Raw genomic sequence first — 26,404 nt, forward strand, 5'->3', positions numbered from 1 at the left:
GATCCATGAAAGAATTTGCTTTTGGAGAATGCAGGCATCGATCCCACTACCTCACGCATGCAAAGCATTTGAGCTAATTCCCCAGACGTTTGGAATTTCCGCAAGAAGCAACCTAGAGGGTCCAGTCTCGTCAGGCTATGCTGTTGGTGGACTTGTTTGTTTACGTGCCAGCACTTGCAGAGGCTCGGTGCATTGCCACAATTGAGCAAAATGGCAAATGGCTGGTTAGCTCAGTTGGTTAGAGTGTGGTGCTAATAACGCCAAGGTCATGGGTTCGATCCCCGTACTGGCTATGATGTACATTTTGAGTGTCAAAATTGTGAGTCACATGCATGTGAATTGTCAAGGGTGCCACAGAATTAAAATAAGGGAATTGCTGAAATAGCTCAGTTGGGAGAGCGTTAGACTGAAGATCTAAAGGTCCCTGTTTCGATCCCGGGTTTCGGCATTTGTTCTTTCTTCATGCTCTGGCTTCAAGGAAACTATCCACAGCTTTGTTTGTGTGCCTCAATGGTGTGTGCTACTCTGCTCCTCTGAAAGTAAGTAATTTCTTGCTTTTTCATCTGACATTTTGACATCAGTGTTACAGGAAAGTTTCTTGTCATTGTTTACATGACAGTAGGTTGTCGTAAGACAAGGCTGCATGAAGTGTGAACTGGAGTTTTCTTGGATCCATGAAAGAATTTGCTTTTGGAGAATGCAGGCATCGATCCCACTACCTCACGCATGCAAAGCATTTGAGCTAATTCCCCAGCCGTTTGGAATTTCCGCAAGAAGCAACCTAGAGGGTCCAGTCTTGTCAGGCTATGCTGTTGGTGGACTTGTTTGTTTAAGTGCCAGCACTTGCAGAGGCTCGGTGCATTTCAACAATTGAGCAAAATAGCAAATGGCCGGTTAGCTCAGTTGGTTAGAGTGTGGTGCTAATAACGCCAAGGTCATGGGTTCGATCCCCGTACTGGCTATGATGTACATTTTGAGTGTCAAAATTGTGAGTCACATGCATGTGAATTGTCAAGGGTGCCACAGAATTAAAATGAGTGAAATGCCGAAATAGCTCAGTTGGGAGAGCGTTAGACTGAAGATCTAAAGGTCCCTGGTTCGATCCCTGGTTTCGGCATTTGTATTTGTTCTATCTTCATGCTCTGGCTTCAAGGAAACTATTCACAGCTTTGTTTGTGGGCCTCAATGGTGTGTGCTACGCTGCTCCTCTGAAAGTAAGTGATTTCTTGCTTTTTCATCTGACATTTTGACATCAGTGTTACAGGAAAGTTGCTTGTCATTGTTACATGACAGTAGGTTGTCGTAAGACAAGGCTGCATGAAGTGTGAACTGGAGCTTTCTTGGATCCACAACAAAAATTGTTTTTGGGGATTGCGGGAATAGATCCCACTAACTATAGCATGCTAAGCAAACACAATACCAATTGATCAAATTCCCCAGCTGTTTGGAATTGCCACAAGGAGCAACCAAGAGTGTCCAGTCTTGTCAGGCTATGCTGTTGGTGGACTTGTTAGTTTGTGCTCCAGCACTTACAGAGGCTCGGTGCATCTCAACAATTGTGCTCTGTAGCCAGCGGCCGGTTAGCTCAGTTGGTTAGAGTGTGTGATACGCTGCTCCTCTGAAAGTAAGTAATGTCTTTCTTTTTCATCTGACATTGTGACATCAGTGTTACATGAGAGTTTCTTGTCATTGTTACATGACAGTTTCTTGTCATTGTTTACATGACAGTAGTTTGTCGTAAGACAAGGCTGCATGAAGTGTGAACTGGAGTTTTCTTGGATCCATGAAAGAATTTGCTTTTGGAGAATGCAGGCATCGATCCCACTACCTCACGCATGCAAAGCATTTGAGCTAATTCCCCAGCCGTTTGGAATTTCCGCAAGAAGCAACCTAGAGGGTCCAGTCTTGTCAGGCTATGCTGTTGGTGGACTTGTTTGTTTACGTGCCAGCACTTGCAGAGGCTCGGTGCATTTCAACAATTGAGCAAAATAGCAAATGGCCGGTTAGCTCAGTTGGTTAGAGTGTGGTGCTAATAACGCCAAGGTCATGGGTTCGATCCCCGTACTGGCTATGATGTACATTTTGAGTGTCAAAATTGTGAGTCACATGCATGTGAATTGTCAAGGGTGCCACAGAATTAAATTTAGTGAAATGCCGAAATAGCTCAGTTGGGAGAGCGTTAGACTGAAGATCTAAAGGTCCCTGGTTCGATCCCTGGTTTCGGCATTTGTATTTGTTCTATCTTCATGCTCTGGCTTCAAGGAAACTATCCACAGCTTTGTTTGTGGGCCTCAATGGTGTGTGCTACGCTGCTCCTCTGAAAGTAAGTGATTTCTTGCTTTTTCATCTGACATTTTGACATCAGTGTTACAGGAAAGTTGCTTGTCATTGTTACATGACAGTAGGTTGTCGTAAGACAAGGCTGCATGAAGTGTGAACTGGAGCTTTCCTGGATCCACAACAAAAATTGTTTTTGGGGATTGCGGGAATCGATCCCACTAACTATAGCATGCTAAGCAAACACAATACCAATTGATCAAATTCCCCAGCTGTTTGGAATTGCCACAAGGAGCAACCAAGAGTGTCCAGTCTTGTCAGGCTATGCTGTTGGTGGACTTGTTAGTTTGTGCTCCAGCACTTGCAGAGGCTCGGTGCATCTCAACAATTGTGCTCTGTAGCCAGCGGCCGGTTAGCTCAGTTGGTTAGAGTGTGTGATACGCTGCTCCTCTGAAAGTAAGTAATGTCTTTCTTTTTCATCTGACATTGTGACATCAGTGTTACATGAGAGTTTCTTGTCATTGTTACATGACAGTTTCTTGTCATTGTTTACATGACAGTAGGTTGTCGTAAGACAAGGCTGCATGAAGTGTGAACTGGAGTTTTCTTGGATCCATGAAAGAATTTGCTTTTGGAGAATGCAGGCATCGATCCCACTACCTCACGCATGCAAAGCATTTGAGCTAATTCCCCAGCCGTTTGGAATTTCCGCAAGAAGCAACCTAGAGGGTCCAGTCTCGTCAGGCTATGCTGTTGGTGGACTTGTTTGTTTACGTGCCAGCACTTGCAGAGGCTCGGTGCATTGCCACAATTGAGCAAAATGGCAAATGGCCGGTTAGCTCAGTTGGTTAGAGTGTGGTGCTAATAACGCCAAAGGTCATGGGTTCGATCCCCGTACTGGCTATGATGTACATTTTGAGTGTCAAAATTGTGAGTCACATGCATGTGAATTGTCAAGGGTGCCACAGAATTAAAATTAGTGAATTGCCGAAATAGCTCAGTTGGGAGAGCGTTAGACTGAAGATCTAAAGGTCCCTGGTTCGATCCCGGGTTTCGGCATTTGTATTTGTTCTTTCTTCATGCTCTGGCTTCAAGGAAACTATCCACAGCTTTGTTTGTGGGCCTCAATGGTGTGTGCTACTCTGCTCCTCTGAAAGTAAGTAATTTCTTGCTTTTTCATCTGACATTTTGACATCAGTGTTACAGGAAAGTTTCTTGTCATTGTTTACATGACAGTAGGTTGTCGTAAGACAAGGCTGCATGAAGTGTGAACTGGAGTTTTCTTGGATCCATGAAAGAATTTGCTTTTGGAGAATGCAGGCATCGATCCCACTAACTATAGCATGCTAAGCAAACACAATACCAATTGATCAAATTCCCCAGCTGTTTGGAATTGCCACAAGGAGCAACCAAGAGTGTCCAGTCTTGTCAGGCTATGCTGTTGGTGGACTTGTTAGTTTGTGCTCCAGCACTTGCAGAGGCTCGGTGCATCTCAACAATTGTGCTCTGTAGCCAGCGGCCGGTTAGCTCAGTTGGTTAGAGTGTGTGATACGCTGCTCCTCTGAAAGTAAGTAATGTCTTTCTTTTTCATCTGACATTGTGACATCAGTGTTACATGAGAGTTTCTTGTCATTGTTACATGACAGTTTCTTGTCATTGTTTACATGACAGTAGGTTGTCGTAAGACAAGGCTGCATGAAGTGTGAACTGGAGTTTTCTTGGATCCATGAAAGAATTTGCTTTTGGAGAATGTAGGCATCGATCCCACTACCTCACGCATGCAAAGCATTTGAGCTAATTCCCCAGACGTTTGGAATTTCCGCAAGAAGCAACCTAGAGGGTCCAGTCTCGTCAGGCTATGCTGTTGGTGGACTTGTTTGTTTACGTGCCAGCACTTGCAGAGGCTCGGTGCATTGCCACAATTGAGCAAAATGGCAAATGGCTGGTTAGCTCAGTTGGTTAGAGTGTGGTGCTAATAACGCCAAGGTCATGGGTTCGATCCCCGTACTGGCTATGATGTACATTTTGAGTGTCAAAATTGTGAGTCACATGCATGTGAATTGTCAAGGGTGCCACAGAATTAAAATTTGTGAAATGCCGAAATAGCTCAGTTGGGAGAGCGTTAGACTGAAGATCTAAAGGTCCCTGGTTCGATCCCGGGTTTCGGCATTTGTATTTCTTCTTTCTTCATGCTCTGGCTTCAAGGAAACTATCCACAGCTTTGTTTGTGGGCCTCAATGGTGTGTGCTACTCTGCTCCTCTGAAAGTAAGTAATTTCTTGCTTTTTCATCTGACATTTTGACATCAGTGTTACAGGAAAGTTTCTTGTCATTGTTTACATGACAGTAGGTTGTCGTAAGACAAGGCTGCATGAAGTGTGAACTGGAGTTTTCTTGGATCCATGAAAGAATTTGCTTTTGGAGAATGCAGGCATCGATCCCACTACCTCACGCATGCAAAGCATTTGAGCTAATTCCCCAGACGTTTGGAATTTCCGCAAGAAGCAACCTAGAGGGTCCAGTCTTGTCAGGCTATGCTGTTGGTGGACTTGTTTGTTTACGTGCCAGCACTTGCAGAGGCTCGGTGCATTTCAACAATTGAGCAAAATAGCAAATGGCCGGTTAGCTCAGTTGGTTAGAGTGTGGTGCTAATAACGCCAAGGTCATGGGTTTGATCCCCGTACTGGCTATGATGTACATTTTGAGTGTCAAAATTGTGAGTCACATGCATGTGAATTGTCAAGGGTGCCACAGAATTAAAATTAGTGAAATGCCGAAATAGCTCAGTTGGGAGAGCGTTAGACTGAAGATCTAAAAGTCCCTGGTTCGATCCCTGGTTTCGGCATTTGTATTTGTTCTATCTTCATGCTCTGGCTTCAAGGAAACTATCCACAGCTTTGTTTGTGGGCCTCAATGGTGTGTGCTACGCTGCTCCTCTGAAAGTAAGTGATTTCTTGCTTTTTCATCTGACATTTTGACATCAGTGTTACAGGAAAGTTGCTTGTCATTGTTACATGACAGTAGGTTGTCGTAAGACAAGGCTGCATGAAGTGTGAACTGGAGCTTTCTTGGATCCATGAAAGAATTTGCTTTTGGAGAATGCAGGCATCGATCCCACTACCTCACGCATGCAAAGCATTTGAGCTAATTCCCCAGCCGTTTGGAATTTCCGCAAGAAGCAACCTAGAGGGTCCAGTCTCGTCAGGCTATGCTGTTGGTGGACTTGTTTGTTTACGTGCCAGCACTTGCAGAGGCTCGGTGCATTGCCACAATTGAGCAAAATGGCAAATGGCCGGTTAGCTCAGTTGGTTAGAGTGTGGTGCTAATAACGCCAAAGGTCATGGGTTCGATCCCCGTACTGGCTATGATGTACATTTTGAGTGTCAAAATTGTGAGTCACATGCATGTGAATTGTCAAGGGTGCCACAGAATTAAAATTAGTGAATTGCCGAAATAGCTCAGTTGGGAGAGCGTTAGACTGAAGATCTAAAGGTCCCTGGTTCGATCCCGGGTTTCGGCATTTGTATTTGTTCTTTCTTCATGCTCTGGCTTCAAGGAAACTATCCACAGCTTTGTTTGTGGGCCTCAATGGTGTGTGCTACTCTGCTCCTCTGAAAGTAAGTAATTTCTTGCTTTTTCATCTGACATTTTGACATCAGTGTTACAGGAAAGTTTCTTGTCATTGTTTACATGACAGTAGGTTGTCGTAAGACAAGGCTGCATGAAGTGTGAACTGGAGTTTTCTTGGATCCATGAAAGAATTTGCTTTTGGAGAATGCAGGCATCGATCCCACTACCTCACGCATGCAAAGCATTTGAGCTAATTCCCCAGCCGTTTGGAATTTCCGCAAGAAGCAACCTAGAGGGTCCAGTCTTGTCAGGCTATGCTGTTGGTGGACTTGTTTGTTTACGTGCCAGCACTTGCAGAGGCTCGGTGCATTTCAACAATTGAGCAAAATAGCAAATGGCCGGTTAGCTCAGTTGGTTAGAGTGTGGTGCTAATAACGCCAAGGTCATGTGTTAGATCCCCGTACTGGCTATGATGTACATTTTGAGTGTCAAAATTGTGAGTCACATGCATGTGAATTGTCAAGGGTGCCACAGAATTAAAATAAGTGAATTGCCGAAATAGCTCAGTTGGGAGAGCGTTAGACTGAAGATCTAAAGGTCCCTGGTTCGATCCCTGGTTTTGGCATTTGTATTTGTTCTATCTTCATGCTCTGGCTTCAAGGAAACTATCCACAGCTTTGTTTGTGGGCCTCAATGGTGTGTGCTACGCTGCTCCTCTGAAAGTAAGTGATTTCTTGCTTTTTCATCTGACATTTTGACATCAGTGTTACAGGAAAGTTGCTTGTCATTGTTACATGACAGTAGGTTGTCGTAAGACAAGGCTGCATGAAGTGTGAACTGGAGCTTTCTTGGATCCACAACAAAAATTGTTTTTGGGGATTGCGGGAATCGATCCCACTAACTATAGCATGCTAAGCAAACACAATACCAATTGATCAAATTCCCCAGCTGTTTGGAATTGCCACAAGGAGCAACCAAGAGTGTCCAGTCTTGTCAGGCTATGCTGTTGGTGGACTTGTTAGTTTGTGCTCCAGCACTTACAGAGGCTCGGTGCATCTCAACAATTGTGCTCTGTAGCCAGCGGCCGGTTAGCTCAGTTGGTTAGAGTGTGTGATACGCTGCTCCTCTGAAAGTAAGTAATGTCTTTCTTTTTCATCTGACATTGTGACATCAGTGTTACATGAGAGTTTCTTGTCATTGTTACATGACAGTTTCTTGTCATTGTTTATATGACAGTAGGTTGTCGTAAGACAAGGCTGCATGAAGTGTGAACTGGAGTTTTCTTGGATCCATGAAAGAATTTGCTTTTGGAGAATGCAGGCATCGATCCCACTACCTCACGCATGCAAAGCATTTGAGCTAATTCCCCAGACGTTTGGAATTTCCGCAAGAAGCAACCTAGAGGGTCCAGTCTCGTCAGGCTATGCTGTTGGTGGACTTGTTTGTTTACGTGCCAGCACTTGCAGAGGCTCGGTGCATTGCCACAATTGAGCAAAATGGCAAATGGCTGGTTAGCTCAGTTGGTTAGAGTGTGGTGCTAATAACGCCAAGGTCATGGGTTCGATCCCCGTACTGGCTATGATGTACATTTTGAGTGTCAAAATTGTGAGTCACATGCATGTGAATTGTCAAGGGTGCCACAGAATTAAAATTTGTGAAATGCCGAAATAGCTCAGTTGGGAGAGCGTTAGACTGAAGATCTAAAGGTCCCTGGTTCGATCCCGGGTTTCGGCATTTGTATTTCTTCTTTCTTCATGCTCTGGCTTCAAGGAAACTATCCACAGCTTTGTTTGTGGGCCTCAATGGTGTGTGCTACTCTGCTCCTCTGAAAGTAAGTAATTTCTTGCTTTTTCATCTGACATTTTGACATCAGTGTTACAGGAAAGTTTCTTGTCATTGTTTACATGACAGTAGGTTGTCGTAAGACAAGGCTGCATGAAGTGTGAACTGGAGTTTTCTTGGATCCATGAAAGAATTTGCTTTTGGAGAATGCAGGCATCGATCCCACTACCTCACGCATGCAAAGCATTTGAGCTAATTCCCCAGACGTTTGGAATTTCCGCAAGAAGCAACCTAGAGGGTCCAGTCTTGTCAGGCTATGCTGTTGGTGGACTTGTTTGTTTACGTGCCAGCACTTGCAGAGGCTCGGTGCATTTCAACAATTGAGCAAAATAGCAAATGGCCGGTTAGCTCAGTTGGTTAGAGTGTGGTGCTAATAACGCCAAGGTCATGGGTTCGATCCCCGTACTGGCTATGATGTACATTTTGAGTGTCAAAATTGTGAGTCACATGCATGTGAATTGTCAAGGGTGCCACAGAATTAAAATTAGTGAAATGCCGAAATAGCTCAGTTGGGAGAGCGTTAGACTGAAGATCTAAAAGTCCCTGGTTCGATCCCTGGTTTCGGCATTTGTATTTGTTCTATCTTCATGCTCTGGCTTCAAGGAAACTATCCACAGCTTTGTTTGTGGGCCTCAATGGTGTGTGCTACGCTGCTCCTCTGAAAGTAAGTGATTTCTTGCTTTTTCATCTGACATTTTGACATCAGTGTTGCAGGAAAGTTGCTTGTCATTGTTACATGACAGTAGGTTGTCGTAAGACAAGGCTGCATGAAGTGTGAACTGGAGCTTTCTTGGATCCACAACAAAAATTGTTTTTGGGGATTGCGGGAATCGATCCCACTAACTATAGCATGCTAAGCAAAAACAATACCAATTGATCAAATTCCCCAGCTGTTTGGAATTGCCACAAGGAGCAACCAAGAGTGTCCAGTCTTGTCAGGCTATGCTGTTGGTGGACTTGTTAGTTTGTGCTCCAGCACTTACAGAGGCTCGGTGCATCTCAACAATTGTGCTCTGTAGCCAGCGGCCGGTTAGCTCAGTTGGTTAGAGTGTGTGATACGCTGCTCCTCTGAAAGTAAGTAATGTCTTTCTTTTTCATCTGACATTGTGACATCAGTGTTACATGAGAGTTTCTTGTCATTGTTACATGACAGTTTCTTGTCATTGTTTACATGACAGTAGGTTGTCGTAAGACAAGGCTGCATGAAGTGTGAACTGGAGTGTTCTTGGATCCATGAAAGAATTTGCTTTTGGAGAATGCAGGCATCGATCCCACTACCTCACGCATGCAAAGCATTTGAGCTAATTCCCCAGACGTTTGGAATTTCCGCAAGAAGCAACCTAGAGGGTCCAGTCTCGTCAGGCTATGCTGTTGGTGGACTTGTTTGTTTACGTGCCAGCACTTGCAGAGGCTCGGTGCATTGCCACAATTGAGCAAATTAGCAAATGGCTGGTTAGCTCAGTTGGTTAGAGTGTGGTGCTAATAATGCCAAGGTCATGGGTTCGATCCCCGTACTGGCTATGATGTACATTTTGAGTGTCAAAATTGTCAGTCTCTCTTCCGGCTTTCACCCCCAGTCTAACGGTCAAGCAGAACGGGCCAATCAGACTTTTGGTCGCATCTTACGCAGTCTTTCTTTTCGCAACCCTGCGTCTTGGTCAGAACAGCTCCCCTGGGCAGAATACGCCCACAACTCGCTTCCTTCGTCTGCGACCGGGCTATCTCCTTTTCAGAGTAGCCTCGGGTACCAGCCTCCGCTGTTCTCATCTCAGTTCGCCGAGTCCAGCGTCCCCTCCGCTCAGGCTTTTGTCCAACGTTGCGAGCGCACCTGGAAGAGGGTCAGGTCTGCACTTTGCCGTTATAGGGCGCAGACTGTGAGGGCTGCTAATAAGCGTAGAACTAAGAGTCCTAGATATTGTCGCGGTCAGAGAGTTTGGCTCTCCACTCAGAACCTTCCCCTTAAGACCGCTTCTCGCAAGTTGACCCCGCGGTTCATTGGTCCGTTCCGTATTTCTCAGATCATTAATCCTGTCGCAGTTCGACTTCTTCTTCCGCGATATCTTCGTCGCGTCCACCCGGTCTTCCATGTCTCCTGTGTCAAGCCCGTTCTTCGCGCCCCCGCTCGTCTTCCCCCCCCCCCCCCCATCCTTGTCGAGGGCGCACCCATCTACAGGGTCCGTAGGATTTTGGACATGCGTCCTCGGGGCCGTGGTCATCAGTACCTAGTTGATTGGGAGGGGTACGGTCCTGAGGAGAGGAGTTGGGTTCCCTCTCGGGACGTGCTGGACCGTGCGCTGATCGATGATTTCCTCCGTTGCCGCCAGGTTTCCTCCTCGAGTGCGCCAGGAGGCGCTCGGTGAGTGGGGGGGTACTGTCATGTATTGTCATGTTGTGTCTTGTTTCTGTCCTTTCCCTTCACCCTGTCTCCCTCTGCTGGTCGTTATTAGGTTACCTTTTCTCCCCCTCTTTCCCCCAGCTGTTCCTTGTCTCCTCCTAACTACCTCGTCACCCCTTTTCCCACCTGTTCCCTTTTTCCCTCTGATTAGTCCTCTATATCTCTCTCTGTTTTTGTTTCTGTCTTTGTCGGATTCTTGTTTGTGTTATTCATGCCCGAACCAGACTATCGTCATGTTTGCTGCAACCTTGTCCTGTCCTGTCGGAATCTGCCGGTCCATCTGAGCCTACGTTTGTTTTGTTATTAAAGAAGCTCTGTTTACGTTAATTCGCTTTTGGGTCCTCATTCACGCACCGTAACAGTTTTTACCAAATATTTATTATGAGTGTACCATTTTAGACAATATTTTAAATCAGCCAATTTTTTGAAATCCCAAGATGTTGTTTTGTAAATATTTTATGAGGGCTGGGATGAGACAGATTGGGGACATTTTATATGAGGTCATTCCGGGGTTCCTTCCATGTCAGGCAATATTTGATCATGTGGATGAAGAAAATGATGAAATAAGTAGAACTACTGTGGAGAACATGTATAAGAGAATATTAGGATGTCTTCCTGGGGAGTGGGGTGTGTTAATAAATAAAGAGGTGGCTACAAGAGCTAAGGGTTTACCGGTTTTATATTATGAAAGTAATGGGAAGAAGTATGATTTGTCAGGTTTGAAAGTTAAAAAGGTTTATGAAAAATGTATTTTAAGAGAGATAAAAACTCCTGCTTCGGAAAAAGTGTGGTCTAGGGTGTTTGCAAATGTAGATGTGAAATCAATATGGAAGAATGTAAATGTAAAATATAATTCTATAGAATGTGAAGACAATGATTTTAAATTGAAACATAATAGGATATTTACGAACGTGGTTTTACATCAAATAAATAGAGATGTTAAAAGAGAAGGTGATATTTGTGGTACGGGGGCGGAAAATTTTATGCACTTTTTGTTGAATGTAGTAGATTAGAAGAGTTTCATAAGTTTTTAAAGGGGATTTTAGTACAACATTGGGGAGAAGAGATTGTTGCTGGGGTTGAGTGGAGGAGGTTGTTTCTTTTTGGTTTAACTGGGAAAAGCAAAGTTTTTAATTTTAATTTGATGAATTTTGTTCTTAGTCATGCTAGATACGCTGTAAGACTAAGAAGGAATTTGGGACATTATGAGGGGAAAATTGTGAGTGTGGAGGTTTTATTTAGAAGTATTTTAGAGAAAGATATAGAAGTAATATATAAATATGGTGGATGTAATTTTGAAAAATTGTTTGTGTGGGGGAGCACTTTTATTGAAATTGAGTCGAATGGAAAACTTGGTTTTAATTATTAATTGGTTTTAGTGGATGATTGGGGTTTTAATAGGTTTTCTTTTCTTTTTTGATTTTGTAAAAGGATGAATTATTCATCCTTTTTTATAATTGATTGAATGTTGTGAATATTATGTGTTTTTTTGCATAATAAAAGATTTTTAAAAAAAAGTACGCCTGATCTCGTCCGATCTCGGAAGCTAAGCAGGGTCGGGCCTGGTTAGTACTTGGATGGGAGACCGCCTGGGAATACCAGGTGCTGTAAGCTTTTTGTCACTGCCTTGTGGAATTTCAACTCTTTGTCCGTTTTTTCCCACAAGGCTGAAATATGTGCCCTCGCTTTGAAATAAGTAAGCAAGGTTAGTTTGTATTTCATCCAACAATCTGTGCTACAAATTATGGCTACAGTATATGCAATTTCTTCCACTTTCTTGGAGTTTTCTTGGATCCTGTGTACCGACAGCATGCTAAGCAAACATAATACCAATTGATCAAATGCCCCAGCTGTTTGGAATTGCCACAAGGAGCAACCAAGAGTGTCCAGTCTTGTCAGGCTATGATGTTGGTGGACTTGTTAGTTTGCGCTCCAGCACTTCCAGAGGCTCGGTGTATCTCAAAAATTGCATGCAATAGCTAGTGGCAGGTTAGCTCAGTTTGTTAGAATGTGGTGCTAATAACGCCAAGTTCGTGGGTTCGATCCCTGTACTGGCTATGATGTACATTTTGAGTGTCAAAATTGTGAGTCACATGCATGTGAATTGTAAAGGGTGCCACAGAATTAAGTTTGGTGAATTGCCGAAATAGCTCATTTGGGAGAGCATTAGAATGAAGATCTCAAGGTCCCTGGTTAGATCCGAGGTTTTGGCATTTGTATTTGTTCTTTCTTTATGCTCTGGCTTCAAGGAAACTATCCACAGCTTTGCATGAAGTGTGAACTGGAGCTTTCTTGGATCCATGAAAGAATTTGCTTTTGGAGAATGCAGGCATCGATCCCACTACCTCACACATGCAAAGCATTTGAGCTAATTCCCCAGCCGTTTGGAATTTCCGCAAGAAGCAACCTAGAGGGTCCAGTCTTGTCAGGCTATGCTGTTGGTGGACTTGTTTGTTTACGTGCCAGCACTTGCAGAGGCTCGGTGCATTTCAACAATTGAGCAAAATAGCAAATGGCCGGTTAGCTCAGTTGGTTAGAGTATGGTGCTAATAACGCCAAGGTCATGGGTTCGATCCCCGTACTGGCTATGATGTACATTTTGAGTGTCAAAATTGTGAGTCACATGCATGTGAATTGTCAAGGGTGCCACAGAATTAAAAATAGTGAATTTCCGAAATAGCTCAGTTGGGAGAGCGTTAGACTGAAGATCTAAAGGTCCCTGGTTTGATCCTGGGTTTCGGCATTTGTATATGTTCTGGCTTCAAGGAAACTATCCACAGCTTTATTTGTGGGCCTCAATGGTGTGTGCTACGCTGCTCCTCTGAAAGTAAGTGATTTCTTGCTTTTTCATCTGACATTTTGACATCAGTGTTACAGGAAAGTTGCTTGTCATTGTTACATGACAGTAGGTTGTCGTAAGACAAGGCTGCATGAAGTGTGAACTGGAGCTTTCTTGGATCCACAACAAAAAATGTTTTTGGGGATTGCGGGAATCGATCCCACTAACTATAGCATGCTAAGCAAACACAATACCAATTGATCAAATTCCCCAGCTGTTTGGAACTGCCACAAGGAGCAACCAAGAGTGTCCAGTCTTGTCAGGCTATGCTGTTGGTGGACTTGTTAGTTTGTGCTCCAGCACTTGCAGAGGCTCGGTGCATCTCAACAATTGTGCTCTGTAGCCAGCGGCCGGTTAGCTCAGTTGGTTAGAGTGTGTGATACGCTGCTCCTCTGAAAGTAAGTAATGTCTTTCTTTTTCATCTGACATTGTGACATCAGTGTTACATGAGAGTTTCTTGTCATTGTTACATGACAGTTTCTTGTCATTGTTTACATGACAGTAGGTTGTCGTAAGACAAGGCTGCATGAAGTGTGAACTGGAGTTTTCTTGGATCCATGAAAGAATTTGCTTTTGGAGAATGCAGGCATCGATCCCACTACCTCACGCATGCAAAGCATTTGAGCTAATTCCCCAGATGTTTGGAATTTCCGCAAGAAGCAACCTAGAGGGTCCAGTCTCGTCAGGCTATGCTGTTGGTGGACTTGTTTGTTTACGTGCCAGCACTTGCAGAGGCTCGGTGCATTGCCACAATTGAGCAAAATGGCAAATGGCTGGTTAGCTCAGTTGGTTAGAGTGTGGTGCTAATAACGCCAAGGTCATGGGTTCGATCCCCGTACTGGCTATGATGTACATTTTGAGTGTCAAAATTGTGAGTCACATGCATGTGAATTGTCAAGGGTGCCACAGAATTAAAATTAGTGAATTGCCGAAATAGCTCAGTTGGGAGAGCGTTAGACTGAAGATCTAAAGGTCCCTGGTTAGATCCCGGGTTTCGGCATTTGTATTTGTTCTTTCTTCATTCTCTGGCTTCAAGGAAACTATCCACAGCTTTGTTTGTGGGCCTCAATGGTGTGTGCTACTCTGCTCCTCTGAAAGTAAGTAATTTCTTGCTTTTTCATCTGACATTTTGACATCAGTGTTACAGGAAAGTTGCTTGTCATTGTTACATGACAGTAGGTTGTCGTAAGACAAGGCTGCATGAAGTGTGAACTGGAGCTTTCTTGGATCCACAACAAAAATTGTTTTTGGGGATTGCGGGAATCAATCCCACTAACTATAGCATGCTAAGCAAACACAATACCAATTGATCAAATTCCCCAGCTGTTTGGAATTGCCACAAGGAGCAACCAAGAGTGTCCAGTCTTGTCAGGCTATGCTGTTGGTGGACTTGTTAGTTTGTGCTCCAGCACTTACAGAGGCTCGGTGCATCTCAACAATTGTGCTCTGTAGCCAGCGGCCGGTTAGCTCAGTTGGTTAGAGTGTGTGATACGCTGCTCCTCTGAAAGTAAGTAATGTCTTTCTTTTTCATCTGACATTGTGACATCAGTGTTACATGAGAGTTTCTTGTCATTGTTACATGACAGTTTCTTGTCATTGTTTACATGACAGTAGGTTGTCGTAAGACAAGGCTGCATGAAGTGTGAACTGGAGTTTTCTTGGATCCATGAAAGAATTTGCTTTTGGAGAATGCAGGCATCGATCCCACTACCTCACGCATGCAAAGCATTTGAGCTAATTCCCCAGACGTTTGGAATTTCCGCAAGAAGCAACCTAGAGGGTCCAGTCTTGTCAGGCTATGCTGTTGGTGGACTTGTTTGTTTACGTGCCAGCACTTGCAGAGGCTCGGTGCATTTCAACAATTGAGCAAAATAGCAAATGGCCGGTTAGCTCAGTTGGTTAGAGTGTGGTGCTAATAACGCCAAGGTCATGGGTTCGATCCCCGTACTGGCTATGATGTACATTTTGAGTGTCAAAATTGTGAGTCACATGCATGTGAATTGTCAAGGGTGCCACAGAATTAAAATTAGTGACATGCCGAAATAGCTCAGTTGGGAGAGCGTTAGACTGAAGATCTAAAGGTTCCTGGTTCGATCCCTGGTTTCGGCATTTGTATTCGTTCTATCTTCATGCTCTGGCTTCAAGGAAACTATCCACAGCTTTGTTTGTTGGCCTCAATGGTGTGTGCTACTCTGCTCCTCTGAAAGTAAGTGATTTCTTGCTTTTTCATCTGACATTTTGACATCAGTGTTACAGGAAAGTTGCTTGTCATTGTTACATGACAGTAGGTTGTCGTAAGACAAGGCTGCATGAAGTGTGAACTGGAGCTTTCTTGGATCCACAACAAAAATTGTTTTTGGGGATTGCGGGAATCGATCCCACTAACTATAGCATGCTAAGCAAACACAATACCAATTGATCAAATTCCCCAGCTGTTTGGAATTGCCACAAGGAGCAACCAAGAGTGTCCAGTCTTGTCAGGCTATGCTGTTGGTGGACTTGTTAGTTTGTGCTCCAGCACTTACAGAGGCTCGGTGCATCTCAACAATTGTGCTCTGTAGCCAGCGGCCGGTTAGCTCAGTTGGTTAGAGTGTGTGATACGCTGCTCCTCTGAAAGTAAGTAATGTCTTTCTTTTTCATCTGACATTGTGACATCAGTGTTACATGAGAGTTTCTTGTTATTGTTACATGACAGTTTCTTGTCATTGTTTACATGACAGTAGGTTGTCGTAAGACAAGGCTGCATGAAGTGTGAACTGGAGTTTTCTTGGATCCATGAAAGAATTTGCTTTTGGAGAATGCAGGCATCGATCCCACTACCTCACGCATGCAAAGCATTTGAGCTAATTCCCCAGATGTTTGGAATTTCCGCAAGAAGCAACCTAGAGGGTCCAGTCTCGTCAGGCTATGCTGTTGGTGGACTTGTTTGTTTACGTGCCAGCACTTGCAGAGGCTCGGTGCATTGCCACAATTGAGCAAAATGGCAAATGGCTGGTTAGCTCAGTTGGTTAGAGTGTGGTGCTAATAACGCCAAGGTCATGGGTTCGATCCCCGTACTGGCTATGATGTACATTTTGAGTGTCAAAATTGTGAGTCACATGCATGTGAATTGTCAAGGGTGCCACAGAATTAAAATTAGTGAATTGCCGAAATAGCTCAGTTGGGAGAGCGTTAGACTGAAGATCTAAAGGTCCCTGGTTAGATCCCGGGTTTCGGCATTTGTATTTGTTCTTTCTTCATGCTCTGGCTTCAAGGAAACTATCCACAGCTTTGTTTGTGGGCCTCAATGGTGTGTGCTACTCTGCTCCTCTGAAAGTAAGTAATTTCTTGCTTTTTCATCTGACATTTTGACATCAGTGTTACAGGAAAGTTTCTTGTCATTGTTTACATGACAGTAGGTTGTCGTAAGACAAGGCTGCATGAAGTGTGAACTGGAGTTTTCTTGGATCCATGAAAGAATTTGCTTTTGGAGAATGCAGGCATCGATCCCACTACCTCACGCATGCAAAGCATTTGAGGTAATTCCCCAGCCGTTTGGAATTTCCGCAAGAAGCAACCTAGAGGGTCCAGTCTTGTCAGGCTATGCTGTTGGTGGACTTGTTTGTTTACGTGCCAGCACTTGCAGAGGCTCGGTGCATTTCAACAATTGAGCAAAATAGCAAATGGCCGGTTAGCTCAGTTGGTTAGAGTGTGGTGCTAATAACGCCAAGGTCATGGGTTCGATCCCCGTACTGGCTATGATGTACATTTTGAGTGTCAAAATTGTGAGTCACATGCATGTGAATTGTCAAGGGTGCCACAGAATTAAAATTAGTGAAATGCCGAAATAGCTCAGTTGGGAGAGCGTTAGACTGAAGATCTAAAGGTCCCTGGTTCGATCCCTGGTTTCGGCATTTGTATTCGTTCTATCTTCATGCTCTGGCTTCAAGGAAACTATCCACAGCTTTGTTTGTGGGCCTCAATGGTGTGTGCTACGCTGCTCCTCTGAAAGTAAGTGATTTCTTGCTTTTTCATCTGACATTTTGACATCAGTGTTACAGGAAAGTTGCTTGTCATTGTTACATGACAGTAGGTTGTCGTAAGACAAGGCTGCATGAAGTGTGAACAGGAGCTTTCTTGGATCCACAACAAAAAATTTTTGGGGGGATTGCGGGAATCGATCCCACTAACTATAGCATGCTAAGCAAACACAATACCAATTGATCAAATTCCCCAGCTGTTTGGAACTGCCACAAGGAGCAACCAAGAGTGTCCAGTCTTGTCAGGCTATGCTGTTGGTGGACTTGTTAGTTTGTGCTCCAGCACTTGCAGAGGCTCGGTGCATCTCAACAATTGTGCTCTGTAGCCAGCGGCCGGTTAGCTCAGTTGGTTAGAGTGTGTGATACGCTGCTCCTCTGAAAGTAAGTAATGTCTTTCTTTTTCATCTGACATTGTGACATCAGTGTTACATGAGAGTTTCTTGTCATTGTTACATGACAGTTTCTTGTCATTGTTTACATGACAGTAGGTTGTCGTAAGACAAGGCTGCATGAAGTGTGAACTGGAGTTTTCTTGGATCCATGAAAGAATTTGCTTTTGGAGAATACAGGCATCGATCCCACTACCTCACGCATGCAAAGCATTTGAGCTAATTCCCCAGACGTTTGGAATTTCCGCAAGAAGCAACCTAGAGGGTCCAGTCTCGTCAGGCTATGCTGTTGGTGGACTTGTTTGTTTACGTGCCAGCACTTGCAGAGGCTCGGTGCATTGCCACAATTGAGCAAAATGGCAAATGGCTGGTTAGCTCAGTTGGTTAGAGTGTGGTGCTAATAACGCCAAGGTCATGGGTTCGATCCCCGTACTGGCTATGATGTACATTTTGAGTGTCAAAATTGTGAGTCACATGCATGTGAATTGTCAAGGGTGCCACAGAATTAAAATTAGTGAAATGCCGAAATAGCTCAGTTGGGAGAGCGTTAGACTGAAGATCTAAAGGTCCCTGGTTCGATCCCTGGTTTCGGCATTTGTATTTGTTCTATCTTCATGCTCTGGCTTCAAGGAAACTATCCACAGCTTTGTTTGTGGGCCTCAATGGTGTGTGCTACGCTGCTCCTCTGAAAGTAAGTGATTTCTTGCTTTTTCATCTGACATTTTGACATCAGTGTTACAGGAAAGTTGCTTGTCATTGTTACATGACAGTAGGTTGTCGTAAGACAAGGCTGCATGAAGTGTGAACTGGAGCTTTCTTGGATCCACAACAAAAAATGTTTTTGGGGATTGCGGGAATCGATCCCACTAACTATAGCATGCTAAGCAAACACAATACCAATTGATCAAATTCCCCAGCTGTTTGGAACTGCCACAAGGAGCAACCAAGAGTGTCCAGTCTTGTCAGGCTATGCTGTTGGTGGACTTGTTAGTTTGTGCTCCAGCACTTGCAGAGGCTCGGTGCATCTCAACAATTGTGCTCTGTAGCCAGCGGCCGGTTAGCTCAGTTGGTTAGAGTGTGTGATACGCTGCTCCTCTGAAAGTAAGTAATGTCTTTCTTTTTCATCTGACATTGTGACATCAGTGTTACATGAGAGTTTCTTGTCATTGTTACATGACAGTTTCTTGTCATTGTTTACATGACAGTAGGTTGTCATAAGACAAGGCTGCATGAAGTGTGAACTGGAGTTTTCTTGGATCCATGAAAGAATTTGCTTTTGGAGAATGCAGGCATCGATCCCACTACCTCACGCATGCAAAGCATTTGAGCTAATTCCCCAGCCGTTTGGAATTTCCGCAAGAAGCAACCTAGAGGGTCCAGTCTCGTCAGGCTATGCTGTTGGTGGACTTGTTTGTTTACGTGCCAGCACTTGCAGAGGCTCGGTGCATTGCCACAATTGAGCAAAATAGCAAATGGCTGGTTAGCTCAGGTGGTTAGAGTGTGGTGCTAATAACGCCAAGGTCATGGGTTCGATCCCCGTACTGGCTATGATGTACATTTTGAGTGTCAAAATTGTGAGTCACATGCATGTCAAGGGTGCCACAGAATTAAAATTAGTGAATTGCCGAAATAGCTCAGTTGGGAGAGCGTTAGACTGAAGATTTAAGGTCCCTGGTTCGATCCCGGGTTTCGGCATTTGTATTTGTTCTTTCTTCATGCTCTGGCTTCAAGGAAACTATCCACAGCTTTGTTTGTGGGCCTCAATGGTGTGTGCTACTCTGCTCCTCTGAAAGTAAGTGATTTCTTGCTTTTTCATCTGACATTTTGACATCAGTGTTACAGGAAAGTTTCTTGTCATTGTTTACATGACAGTAGGTTGTCGTACGACAAGGCTGCATGAAGTGTGAACTGGAGTTTTCTTGGATCCATGAAAGAATTTGCTTTTGGAGAATGCAGGCATCGATCCCACTACCTCACGCATGCAAAGCATTTGAGCTAATTCCCCAGCCGTTTGGAATTTCCGCAAGAAGCAACCTAGAAGGTCCAGTCTTGTCAGGCTATGCTGTTGGTGGACTTGTTTGTTTACGTGCCAGCACTTGCAGAGGCTCGGTGCATTTCAACAATTGAGCAAAATAGCAAATGGCCGGTTAGCTCAGTTGGTTAGAGTGTGGTGCTAATAACGCCAAGGTCATGGGTTCGATCCCCGTACTGGCTATGATGTACATTTTGAGTGTCAAAATTGTGAGTCACATGCATGTTAATTGTCAAGGGTGCCACAGAATTAAAATTATTGGATTGCCGAAATAGCTCAGTTGGGAGAGCGTTAGACTGAAGATCTAAAGGTTCCTGGTTCGATCCCTGGTTTCGGCATTTGTATTCGTTCTATCTTCATGCTCTGGCTTCAAGGAAACTATCCACAGCTTTGTTTGTGGGCCTCAATGGTGTGTGCTACGCTGCTCCTCTGAAAGTAAGTGATTTCTTGCTTTTTCATCTGACATTTTGACATCAGTGTTACAGGAAAGTTGCTTGTCATTGTTACATGACAGTAGGTTGTCGTAAGACAAGGCTGCATGAAGTGTGAACAGGAGCTTTCTTGGATCCACAACAAAAAATTTTTGGGGGGATTGCGGGAATCGATCCCACTAACTATAGCATGCTAAGCAAACACAATACCAATTGATCAAATTCCCCAGCTGTTTGGAACTGCCACAAGGAGCAACCAAGAGTGTCCAGTCTTGTCAGGCTATGCTGTTGGTGGACTTGTTAGTTTGTGCTCCAGCACTTGCAGAGGCTCGGTGCATCTCAACAATTGTGCTCTGTAGCCAGCGGCCGGTTAGCTCAGTTGGTTAGAGTGTGTGATACGCTGCTCCTCTGAAAGTAAGTAATGTCTTTCTTTTTCATCTGACATTGTGACATCAGTGTTACATGAGAGTTTCTTGTCATTGTTACATGACAGTTTCTTGTCATTGTTTACATGACAGTAGGTTGTCGTAAGACAAGGCTGCATGAAGTGTGAACTGGAGTTTTCTTGGATCCATGAAAGAATTTGCTTTTGGAGAATACAGGCATCGATCCCACTACCTCACGCATGCAAAGCATTTGAGCTAATTCCCCAGACGTTTGGAATTTCCGCAAGAAGCAACCTAGAGGGTCCAGTCTCGTCAGGCTATGCTGTTGGTGGACTTGTTTGTTTACGTGCCAGCACTTGCAGAGGCTCGGTGCATTGCCACAATTGAGCAAAATGGCAAATGGCTGGTTAGCTCAGTTGGTTAGAGTGTGGTGCTAATAACGCCAAGGTCATGGGTTCGATCCCCGTACTGGCTATGATGTACATTTTGAGTGTCAAAATTGTGAGTCACATGCATGTGAATTGTCAAGGGTGCCACAGAATTAAAATTAGTGAAATGCCGAAATAGCTCAGTTGGGAGAGCGTTAGACTGAAGATCTAAAGGTCCCTGGTTCGATCCCTGGTTTCGGCATTTGTATTTGTTCTATCTTCATGCTCTGGCTTCAAGGAAACTATCCACAGCTTTGTTTGTGGGCCTCAATGGTGTGTGCTACGCTGCTCCTCTGAAAGTAAGTGATTTCTTGCTTTTTCATCTGACATTTTGACATCAGTGTTACAGGAAAGTTGCTTGTCATTGTTACATGACAGTAGGTTGTCGTAAGACAAGGCTGCATGAAGTGTGAACTGGAGCTTTCTTGGATCCACAACAAAAAATGTTTTTGGGGATTGCGGGAATCGATCCCACTAACTATAGCATGCTAAGCAAACACAATACCAATTGATCAAATTCCCCAGCTGTTTGGAACTGCCACAAGGAGCAACCAAGAGTGTCCAGTCTTGTCAGGCTATGCTGTTGGTGGACTTGTTAGTTTGTGCTCCAGCACTTGCAGAGGCTCGGTGCATCTCAACAATTGTGCTCTGTAGCCAGCGGCCGGTTAGCTCAGTTGGTTAGAGTGTGTGATACGCTGCTCCTCTGAAAGTAAGTAATGTCTTTCTTTTTCATCTGACATTGTGACATCAGTGTTACATGAGAGTTTCTTGTCATTGTTACATGACAGTTTCTTGTCATTGTTTACATGACAGTAGGTTGTCATAAGACAAGGCTGCATGAAGTGTGAACTGGAGTTTTCTTGGATCCATGAAAGAATTTGCTTTTGGAGAATGCAGGCATCGATCCCACTACCTCACGCATGCAAAGCATTTGAGCTAATTCCCCAGCCGTTTGGAATTTCCGCAAGAAGCAACCTAGAGGGTCCAGTCTCGTCAGGCTATGCTGTTGGTGGACTTGTTTGTTTACGTGCCAGCACTTGCAGAGGCTCGGTGCATTGCCACAATTGAGCAAAATAGCAAATGGCTGGTTAGCTCAGTTGGTTAGAGTGTGGTGCTAATAACGCCAAGGTCATGGGTTCGATCCCCGTACTGGCTATGATGTACATTTTGAGTGTCAAAATTGTGAGTCACATGCATGTCAAGGGTGCCACAGAATTAAAATTAGTGAATTGCCGAAATAGCTCAGTTGGGAGAGCGTTAGACTGAAGATTTAAGGTCCCTGGTTCGATCCCGGGTTTCGGCATTTGTATTTGTTCTTTCTTCATGCTCTGGCTTCAAGGAAACTATCCACAGCTTTGTTTGTGGGCCTCAATGGTGTGTGCTACTCTGCTCCTCTGAAAGTAAGTAATTTCTTGCTTTTTCATCTGACATTTTGACATCAGTGTTACAGGAAAGTTTCTTGTCATTGTTTACATGACAGTAGGTTGTCGTACGACAAGGCTGCATGAAGTGTGAACTGGAGTTTTCTTGGATCCATGAAAGAATTTGCTTTTGGAGAATGCAGGCATCGATCCCACTACCTCACGCATGCAAAGCATTTGAGCTAATTCCCCAGCCGTTTGGAATTTCCGCAAGAAGCAACCTAGAAGGTCCAGTCTTGTCAGGCTATGCTGTTGGTGGACTTGTTTGTTTACGTGCCAGCACTTGCAGAGGCTCGGTGCATTTCAACAATTGAGCAAAATAGCAAATGGCCGGTTAGCTCAGTTGGTTAGAGTGTGGTGCTAATAACGCCAAGGTCATGGGTTCGATCCCCGTACTGGCTATGATGTACATTTTGAGTGTCAAAATTGTGAGTCACATGCATGTTAATTGTCAAGGGTGCCACAGAATTAAAATTATTGGATTGCCGAAATAGCTCAGTTGGGAGAGCGTTAGACTGAAGATCTAAAGGTTCCTGGTTCGATCCCTGGTTTCGGCATTTGTATTTGTTCTATCTTCATGCTCTGGCTTCAAGGAAACTATCCATAGCTTTGTTTGTGGGCCTCAATGGTGTGTGCTACGCTGCTCCTCTGAAAGTAAGTGATTTCTTGCTTTTTCATCTGACATTTTGACATCAGTGTTACAGGAAAGTTGCTTGTCATTGTTACACGACAGTAGGTTGTCGTAAGACAAGGCTGCATGAAGTGTGAACTGGAGCTTTCTTGGATTCACAACAAAAATTGTTTTTGGGGATTGCGGGAATCGATCCCACTAACTATAGCATGCTAAGCAAACACAATACCAATTGATCAAATTCCCCAGCTGTTTGGAATTGCCACAAGGAGCAACCAAGAGTGTCCAGTCTTGTCAGGCTATGCTGTTGGTGGACTTGTTAGTTTGTGCTCCAGCACTTGCAGAGGCTCGGTGCATCTCAACAATTGTGCTCTGTAGCCAGCGGCCGGTTAGCTCAGTTGGTTAGAGTGTGTGATACGCTGCTCCTCTGAAAGTAAGTAATGTCTTTCTTTTTCATCTGACATTGTGACATCAGTGTTACATGAGAGTTTCTTGTCATTGTTACATTACAGTTTCTTGTCATTGTTTACATGACAGTAAGTTGTCATAAGACAAGGCTGCATGAAGTGTGAACTGGAGTTTTCTTGAATCCATGAAAGAATTTGCTTTTGGAGAATGCAGGCATCGATCCCACTACCTCATGCATGCAAAGCATTTGAGCTAATTCCCCAGCCGTTAGACTGAAGATCTAAAGGTCCCTGGTTCGATCCCTGTTTTCGGCATTTGTATTTGTTCTATCTTCATGCTCTGGCTTCAAGGAAACTATCCACAGCTTTGTTTGTGGGCCTCAATGGTGTGTGCTACGCTGCTCCTCTGAAAGTAAGTGATTTCTTGCTTTTTCATCTGACATTTTGACATCAGTGTTACAGGAAAGTTGCTTGTCATTGTTACATGACAGTAGGTTGTCGTAAGACAAGGCTGCATGAAGTGTGAACTGGAGCTTTCTTGGATCCACAACAAAAATTGTTTTTGGGGATTGCGGGAATCGATCCCACTAACTATAGCATGCTAAGCAAACACAATACCAATTGATCAAATTCCCCAGCTGTTTGGAATTGCCACAAGGAGCAACCAAGAGTGTCCAGTCTTGTCAGGCTATGCTGTTGGTGGACTTGTTAGTTTGTGCTCCAGCACTTACAGAGGCTCGGTGCATCTCAACAATTGTGCTCTGTAGCCAGCGGCCGGTTAGCTCAGTTGGTTAGAGTGTGTGATACGCTGCTCCTCTGAAAGTAAGTAATGTCTTTCTTTTTCATCTGACATTGTGACATCAGTGTTACATGAGAGTTTCTTGTCATTGTTACATGACAGTTTCTTGTCATTGTTTACATGACAGTAGGTTGTCGTAAGACAAGGCTGCATGAAGTGTGAACTGGAGTTTTCTTGGATCCATGAAAGAATTTGCTTTTGGAGAATGCAGGCATCGATCCCACTACCTCACGCATGCAAAGCATTTGAGCTAATTCCCCAGACGTTTGGAATTTCCGCAAGAAGCAACCTAGAGGGTCCAGTCTCGTCAGGCTATGCTGTTGGTGGACTTGTTTGTTTACGTGCCAGCACTTGCAGAGGCTCGGTGCATTGCCACAATTGAGCAAAATGGCAAATGGCTGGTTAGCTCAGTTGGTTAGAGTGTGGTGCTAATAACGCCAAGGTCATGGGTTCGATCCCCGTACTGGCTATGATGTACCTTTTGAGTGTCAAAATTGTGAGTCACATGCATGTGAATTGTCAAGGGTGCCACAGAATTAAAATTAGTGAATTGCCGAAATAGCTCAGTTGGGAGAGCGTTAGACTGAAGATCTAAAGGTCCCTGGTTAGATCCCGGGTTTCGGCATTTGTATTTGTTCTTTCTTCATGCTCTGGCTTCAAGGAAACTATCCACAGCTTTGTTTGTGAGCCTCAATGGTGTGTGCTACTCTGCTCCTCTGAAAGTAAGTAATTTCTTGCTTTTTCATCTGACATTTTGACATCAGTGTTACAGGAAAGTTTCTTGTCATTGTTTACATGACAGTAGGTTGTCGTAAGACAAGGCTGCATGAAGTGTGAACTGGAGTTTTCTTGGATCCATTAAAGAATTTGCTTTTGGAGAATGCAGGCATCGATCCCACTACCTCACGCATGCAAAGCATTTGAGCTAATTCCCCAGCCGTTTGGAATTTCCGCAAGAAGCAACCTAGAGGGTCCAGTCTTGTCAGGCTATGCTGTTGGTGGACTTGTTTGTTTACGTGCCAGCACTTGCAGAGGCTCGGTGCATTTCAACAATTGAGCAAAATAGCAAATGGCCGGTTAGCTCAGTTGGTTAGAGTGTGGTGCTAATAACGCCAAGGTCATGGGTTCGATCCCCGTACTGGCTATGATGTACATTTTGAGTGTCAAAATTGTGAGTCACATGCATGTGAATTGTCAAGGGTGCCACAGAATTAAAATTAGTGAAATGCCGAAATAGCTCAGTTGGGAGAGCGTTAGACTGAAGATCTAAAGGTCCCTGGTTCGATCCCTGGTTTTGGCATTTGTATTTGTTCTATCTTCATGCTCTGGCTTCAAGGAAACTATCCACAGCTTTGTTTGTGGGCCTCAATGGTGTGTGCTACTCTGCTCCTCTGAAAGTAAGTCATTTCTTGCTTTTTCATCTGACATTTTGACATCAGTGTTACAGGAAAGTTTCTTGTCATTGTTTACATGACAGTAGGTTGTCGTAAGACAAGGCTGCATGAAGTGTGAACTGGAGTTTTCTTGGATCCATTAAAGAATTTGCTTTTGGAGAATGCAGGCATCGATCCCACTACCTCACGCATGCAAAGCATTTGAGCTAATTCCCCAGCCGTTTGGAATTTCCGCAAGAAGCAACCTAGAGGGTCCAGTCTTGTCAGGCTATGCTGTTGGTGGACTTGTTTGGTTTCGGCATTTGTATTTGTTCTATCTTCATGCTCTGGCTTCAAGGAAACTATCCACAGCTTTGTTTGTGGGCCTCAATGGTGTGTGCTACTCTGCTCCTCTGAAAGTAAGTCATTTCTTGCTTTTTCATCTGACATTTTGACATCAGTGTTACAGGAAAGTTTCTTGTCATTGTTTACATGACAGTAGGTTGTCGTAAGACAAGGCTGCATGAAGTGTGAACTGGAGTTTTCTTGGATCCATGAAAGAATTTGCTTTTGGAGAATGCAGGCATCGATCCCACTACCTCACGCATGCAAAGCATTTGAGCTAATTCCCCAGACGTTTGGAATTTCCGCAAGAAGCAACCTAGAGGGTCCAGTCTCGTCAGGCTATGCTGTTGGTGGACTTGTTTGTTTACTTGCCAGCACTTGCAGAGGCTCGGTGCATTGCCACAATTGAGCAAAATGGCAAATGGCCGGTTAGCTCAGTTGGTTAGAGTGTGGTGCTAATAACGCCAAGGTCATGGGTTCGATCCCCGTACTGGCTATGATGTACATTTTGAGTGTCAAAATTGTGAGTCACATGCATGTGAATTGTCAAGGGTGCCACAGAATTAAAATTAGTGAATTGCCGAAATAGCTCAGTTGGGAGAGCGTTAGACTGAAGATCTAAAGGTCCCTGGTTAGATCCTGGGTTTCGGCATTTGTATTTGTTCTTTCTTCATGCTCTGGCTTCAAGGAAACTATCCACAGCTTTGTTTGTGGGCCTCAATGGTGTGTGCTACTCTGCTCCTCTGAAAGTAAGTAATTTCTTGCTTTTTCATCTGACATTTTGACATCAGTGTTACAGGAAAGTTTCTTGTCATTGTTTA

General features: G+C 44.1%; 45 non-coding genes across 45 annotated transcripts; all 45 read left to right on the forward strand.

Annotated features, from left to right (window-relative positions):
* Positions 1–219: 219 nt before the first annotated feature.
* On the forward strand, positions 220–293 carry trnai-aau. Its single transcript has one exon. It is a non-coding gene; the product is annotated as a tRNA-Ile (tRNA).
* A 595-nt stretch (positions 294–888) lies between these two features.
* Positions 889–962, forward strand: trnai-aau. Its single transcript has one exon. It is a non-coding gene; the product is annotated as a tRNA-Ile (tRNA).
* Positions 963–1,044: 82 nt separating this feature from the next.
* Positions 1,045–1,117, forward strand: trnaf-gaa. The gene has a single exon. It is a non-coding gene; the product is annotated as a tRNA-Phe (tRNA).
* An 880-nt stretch (positions 1,118–1,997) lies between these two features.
* On the forward strand, positions 1,998–2,071 carry trnai-aau. Its single transcript has one exon. It is a non-coding gene; the product is annotated as a tRNA-Ile (tRNA).
* Positions 2,072–2,153: 82 nt separating this feature from the next.
* trnaf-gaa lies at positions 2,154–2,226 on the forward strand. The gene has a single exon. It is a non-coding gene; the product is annotated as a tRNA-Phe (tRNA).
* An 880-nt stretch (positions 2,227–3,106) lies between these two features.
* On the forward strand, positions 3,107–3,181 carry trnai-aau. The gene has a single exon. It is a non-coding gene; the product is annotated as a tRNA-Ile (tRNA).
* An 82-nt stretch (positions 3,182–3,263) lies between these two features.
* Positions 3,264–3,336, forward strand: trnaf-gaa. Its single transcript has one exon. It is a non-coding gene; the product is annotated as a tRNA-Phe (tRNA).
* An 881-nt stretch (positions 3,337–4,217) lies between these two features.
* On the forward strand, positions 4,218–4,291 carry trnai-aau. Its single transcript has one exon. It is a non-coding gene; the product is annotated as a tRNA-Ile (tRNA).
* Positions 4,292–4,373: 82 nt separating this feature from the next.
* On the forward strand, positions 4,374–4,446 carry trnaf-gaa. Its single transcript has one exon. It is a non-coding gene; the product is annotated as a tRNA-Phe (tRNA).
* Positions 4,447–4,892: 446 nt separating this feature from the next.
* trnai-aau lies at positions 4,893–4,966 on the forward strand. Its single transcript has one exon. It is a non-coding gene; the product is annotated as a tRNA-Ile (tRNA).
* An 82-nt stretch (positions 4,967–5,048) lies between these two features.
* On the forward strand, positions 5,049–5,121 carry trnaf-gaa. Its single transcript has one exon. It is a non-coding gene; the product is annotated as a tRNA-Phe (tRNA).
* Positions 5,122–5,566: 445 nt separating this feature from the next.
* trnai-aau lies at positions 5,567–5,641 on the forward strand. The gene has a single exon. It is a non-coding gene; the product is annotated as a tRNA-Ile (tRNA).
* An 82-nt stretch (positions 5,642–5,723) lies between these two features.
* trnaf-gaa lies at positions 5,724–5,796 on the forward strand. The gene has a single exon. It is a non-coding gene; the product is annotated as a tRNA-Phe (tRNA).
* A 602-nt stretch (positions 5,797–6,398) lies between these two features.
* trnaf-gaa lies at positions 6,399–6,471 on the forward strand. The gene has a single exon. It is a non-coding gene; the product is annotated as a tRNA-Phe (tRNA).
* An 880-nt stretch (positions 6,472–7,351) lies between these two features.
* trnai-aau lies at positions 7,352–7,425 on the forward strand. Its single transcript has one exon. It is a non-coding gene; the product is annotated as a tRNA-Ile (tRNA).
* An 82-nt stretch (positions 7,426–7,507) lies between these two features.
* Positions 7,508–7,580, forward strand: trnaf-gaa. Its single transcript has one exon. It is a non-coding gene; the product is annotated as a tRNA-Phe (tRNA).
* A 446-nt stretch (positions 7,581–8,026) lies between these two features.
* Positions 8,027–8,100, forward strand: trnai-aau. The gene has a single exon. It is a non-coding gene; the product is annotated as a tRNA-Ile (tRNA).
* Positions 8,101–8,182: 82 nt separating this feature from the next.
* On the forward strand, positions 8,183–8,255 carry trnaf-gaa. Its single transcript has one exon. It is a non-coding gene; the product is annotated as a tRNA-Phe (tRNA).
* An 880-nt stretch (positions 8,256–9,135) lies between these two features.
* On the forward strand, positions 9,136–9,209 carry trnai-aau. Its single transcript has one exon. It is a non-coding gene; the product is annotated as a tRNA-Ile (tRNA).
* A 3,388-nt stretch (positions 9,210–12,597) lies between these two features.
* Positions 12,598–12,671, forward strand: trnai-aau. Its single transcript has one exon. It is a non-coding gene; the product is annotated as a tRNA-Ile (tRNA).
* Positions 12,672–13,693: 1,022 nt separating this feature from the next.
* trnai-aau lies at positions 13,694–13,767 on the forward strand. The gene has a single exon. It is a non-coding gene; the product is annotated as a tRNA-Ile (tRNA).
* An 82-nt stretch (positions 13,768–13,849) lies between these two features.
* trnaf-gaa lies at positions 13,850–13,922 on the forward strand. Its single transcript has one exon. It is a non-coding gene; the product is annotated as a tRNA-Phe (tRNA).
* Positions 13,923–14,802: 880 nt separating this feature from the next.
* On the forward strand, positions 14,803–14,876 carry trnai-aau. Its single transcript has one exon. It is a non-coding gene; the product is annotated as a tRNA-Ile (tRNA).
* An 82-nt stretch (positions 14,877–14,958) lies between these two features.
* On the forward strand, positions 14,959–15,031 carry trnaf-gaa. Its single transcript has one exon. It is a non-coding gene; the product is annotated as a tRNA-Phe (tRNA).
* Positions 15,032–15,911: 880 nt separating this feature from the next.
* Positions 15,912–15,985, forward strand: trnai-aau. The gene has a single exon. It is a non-coding gene; the product is annotated as a tRNA-Ile (tRNA).
* An 82-nt stretch (positions 15,986–16,067) lies between these two features.
* trnaf-gaa lies at positions 16,068–16,140 on the forward strand. The gene has a single exon. It is a non-coding gene; the product is annotated as a tRNA-Phe (tRNA).
* A 446-nt stretch (positions 16,141–16,586) lies between these two features.
* On the forward strand, positions 16,587–16,660 carry trnai-aau. Its single transcript has one exon. It is a non-coding gene; the product is annotated as a tRNA-Ile (tRNA).
* Positions 16,661–16,742: 82 nt separating this feature from the next.
* Positions 16,743–16,815, forward strand: trnaf-gaa. Its single transcript has one exon. It is a non-coding gene; the product is annotated as a tRNA-Phe (tRNA).
* An 880-nt stretch (positions 16,816–17,695) lies between these two features.
* trnai-aau lies at positions 17,696–17,769 on the forward strand. Its single transcript has one exon. It is a non-coding gene; the product is annotated as a tRNA-Ile (tRNA).
* Positions 17,770–17,851: 82 nt separating this feature from the next.
* trnaf-gaa lies at positions 17,852–17,924 on the forward strand. The gene has a single exon. It is a non-coding gene; the product is annotated as a tRNA-Phe (tRNA).
* An 880-nt stretch (positions 17,925–18,804) lies between these two features.
* trnai-aau lies at positions 18,805–18,878 on the forward strand. Its single transcript has one exon. It is a non-coding gene; the product is annotated as a tRNA-Ile (tRNA).
* Positions 18,879–18,953: 75 nt separating this feature from the next.
* Positions 18,954–19,025, forward strand: trnaf-gaa. Its single transcript has one exon. It is a non-coding gene; the product is annotated as a tRNA-Phe (tRNA).
* Positions 19,026–19,471: 446 nt separating this feature from the next.
* On the forward strand, positions 19,472–19,545 carry trnai-aau. Its single transcript has one exon. It is a non-coding gene; the product is annotated as a tRNA-Ile (tRNA).
* An 82-nt stretch (positions 19,546–19,627) lies between these two features.
* trnaf-gaa lies at positions 19,628–19,700 on the forward strand. The gene has a single exon. It is a non-coding gene; the product is annotated as a tRNA-Phe (tRNA).
* An 880-nt stretch (positions 19,701–20,580) lies between these two features.
* trnai-aau lies at positions 20,581–20,654 on the forward strand. The gene has a single exon. It is a non-coding gene; the product is annotated as a tRNA-Ile (tRNA).
* An 82-nt stretch (positions 20,655–20,736) lies between these two features.
* On the forward strand, positions 20,737–20,809 carry trnaf-gaa. The gene has a single exon. It is a non-coding gene; the product is annotated as a tRNA-Phe (tRNA).
* Positions 20,810–21,689: 880 nt separating this feature from the next.
* On the forward strand, positions 21,690–21,763 carry trnai-aau. Its single transcript has one exon. It is a non-coding gene; the product is annotated as a tRNA-Ile (tRNA).
* Positions 21,764–21,838: 75 nt separating this feature from the next.
* On the forward strand, positions 21,839–21,910 carry trnaf-gaa. Its single transcript has one exon. It is a non-coding gene; the product is annotated as a tRNA-Phe (tRNA).
* Positions 21,911–22,356: 446 nt separating this feature from the next.
* Positions 22,357–22,430, forward strand: trnai-aau. The gene has a single exon. It is a non-coding gene; the product is annotated as a tRNA-Ile (tRNA).
* An 82-nt stretch (positions 22,431–22,512) lies between these two features.
* Positions 22,513–22,585, forward strand: trnaf-gaa. Its single transcript has one exon. It is a non-coding gene; the product is annotated as a tRNA-Phe (tRNA).
* Positions 22,586–24,261: 1,676 nt separating this feature from the next.
* Positions 24,262–24,335, forward strand: trnai-aau. The gene has a single exon. It is a non-coding gene; the product is annotated as a tRNA-Ile (tRNA).
* An 82-nt stretch (positions 24,336–24,417) lies between these two features.
* Positions 24,418–24,490, forward strand: trnaf-gaa. Its single transcript has one exon. It is a non-coding gene; the product is annotated as a tRNA-Phe (tRNA).
* Positions 24,491–24,936: 446 nt separating this feature from the next.
* trnai-aau lies at positions 24,937–25,010 on the forward strand. The gene has a single exon. It is a non-coding gene; the product is annotated as a tRNA-Ile (tRNA).
* Positions 25,011–25,092: 82 nt separating this feature from the next.
* Positions 25,093–25,165, forward strand: trnaf-gaa. The gene has a single exon. It is a non-coding gene; the product is annotated as a tRNA-Phe (tRNA).
* Positions 25,166–26,006: 841 nt separating this feature from the next.
* trnai-aau lies at positions 26,007–26,080 on the forward strand. The gene has a single exon. It is a non-coding gene; the product is annotated as a tRNA-Ile (tRNA).
* Positions 26,081–26,404: the final 324 nt, after the last annotated feature.

This window comes from Oncorhynchus mykiss, unplaced genomic scaffold (assembly GCF_013265735.2).
Source record: "Oncorhynchus mykiss isolate Arlee unplaced genomic scaffold, USDA_OmykA_1.1 un_scaffold_234, whole genome shotgun sequence".
In the NCBI taxonomy this organism is placed as follows: Eukaryota; Metazoa; Chordata; class Actinopteri; order Salmoniformes; family Salmonidae; genus Oncorhynchus; species Oncorhynchus mykiss.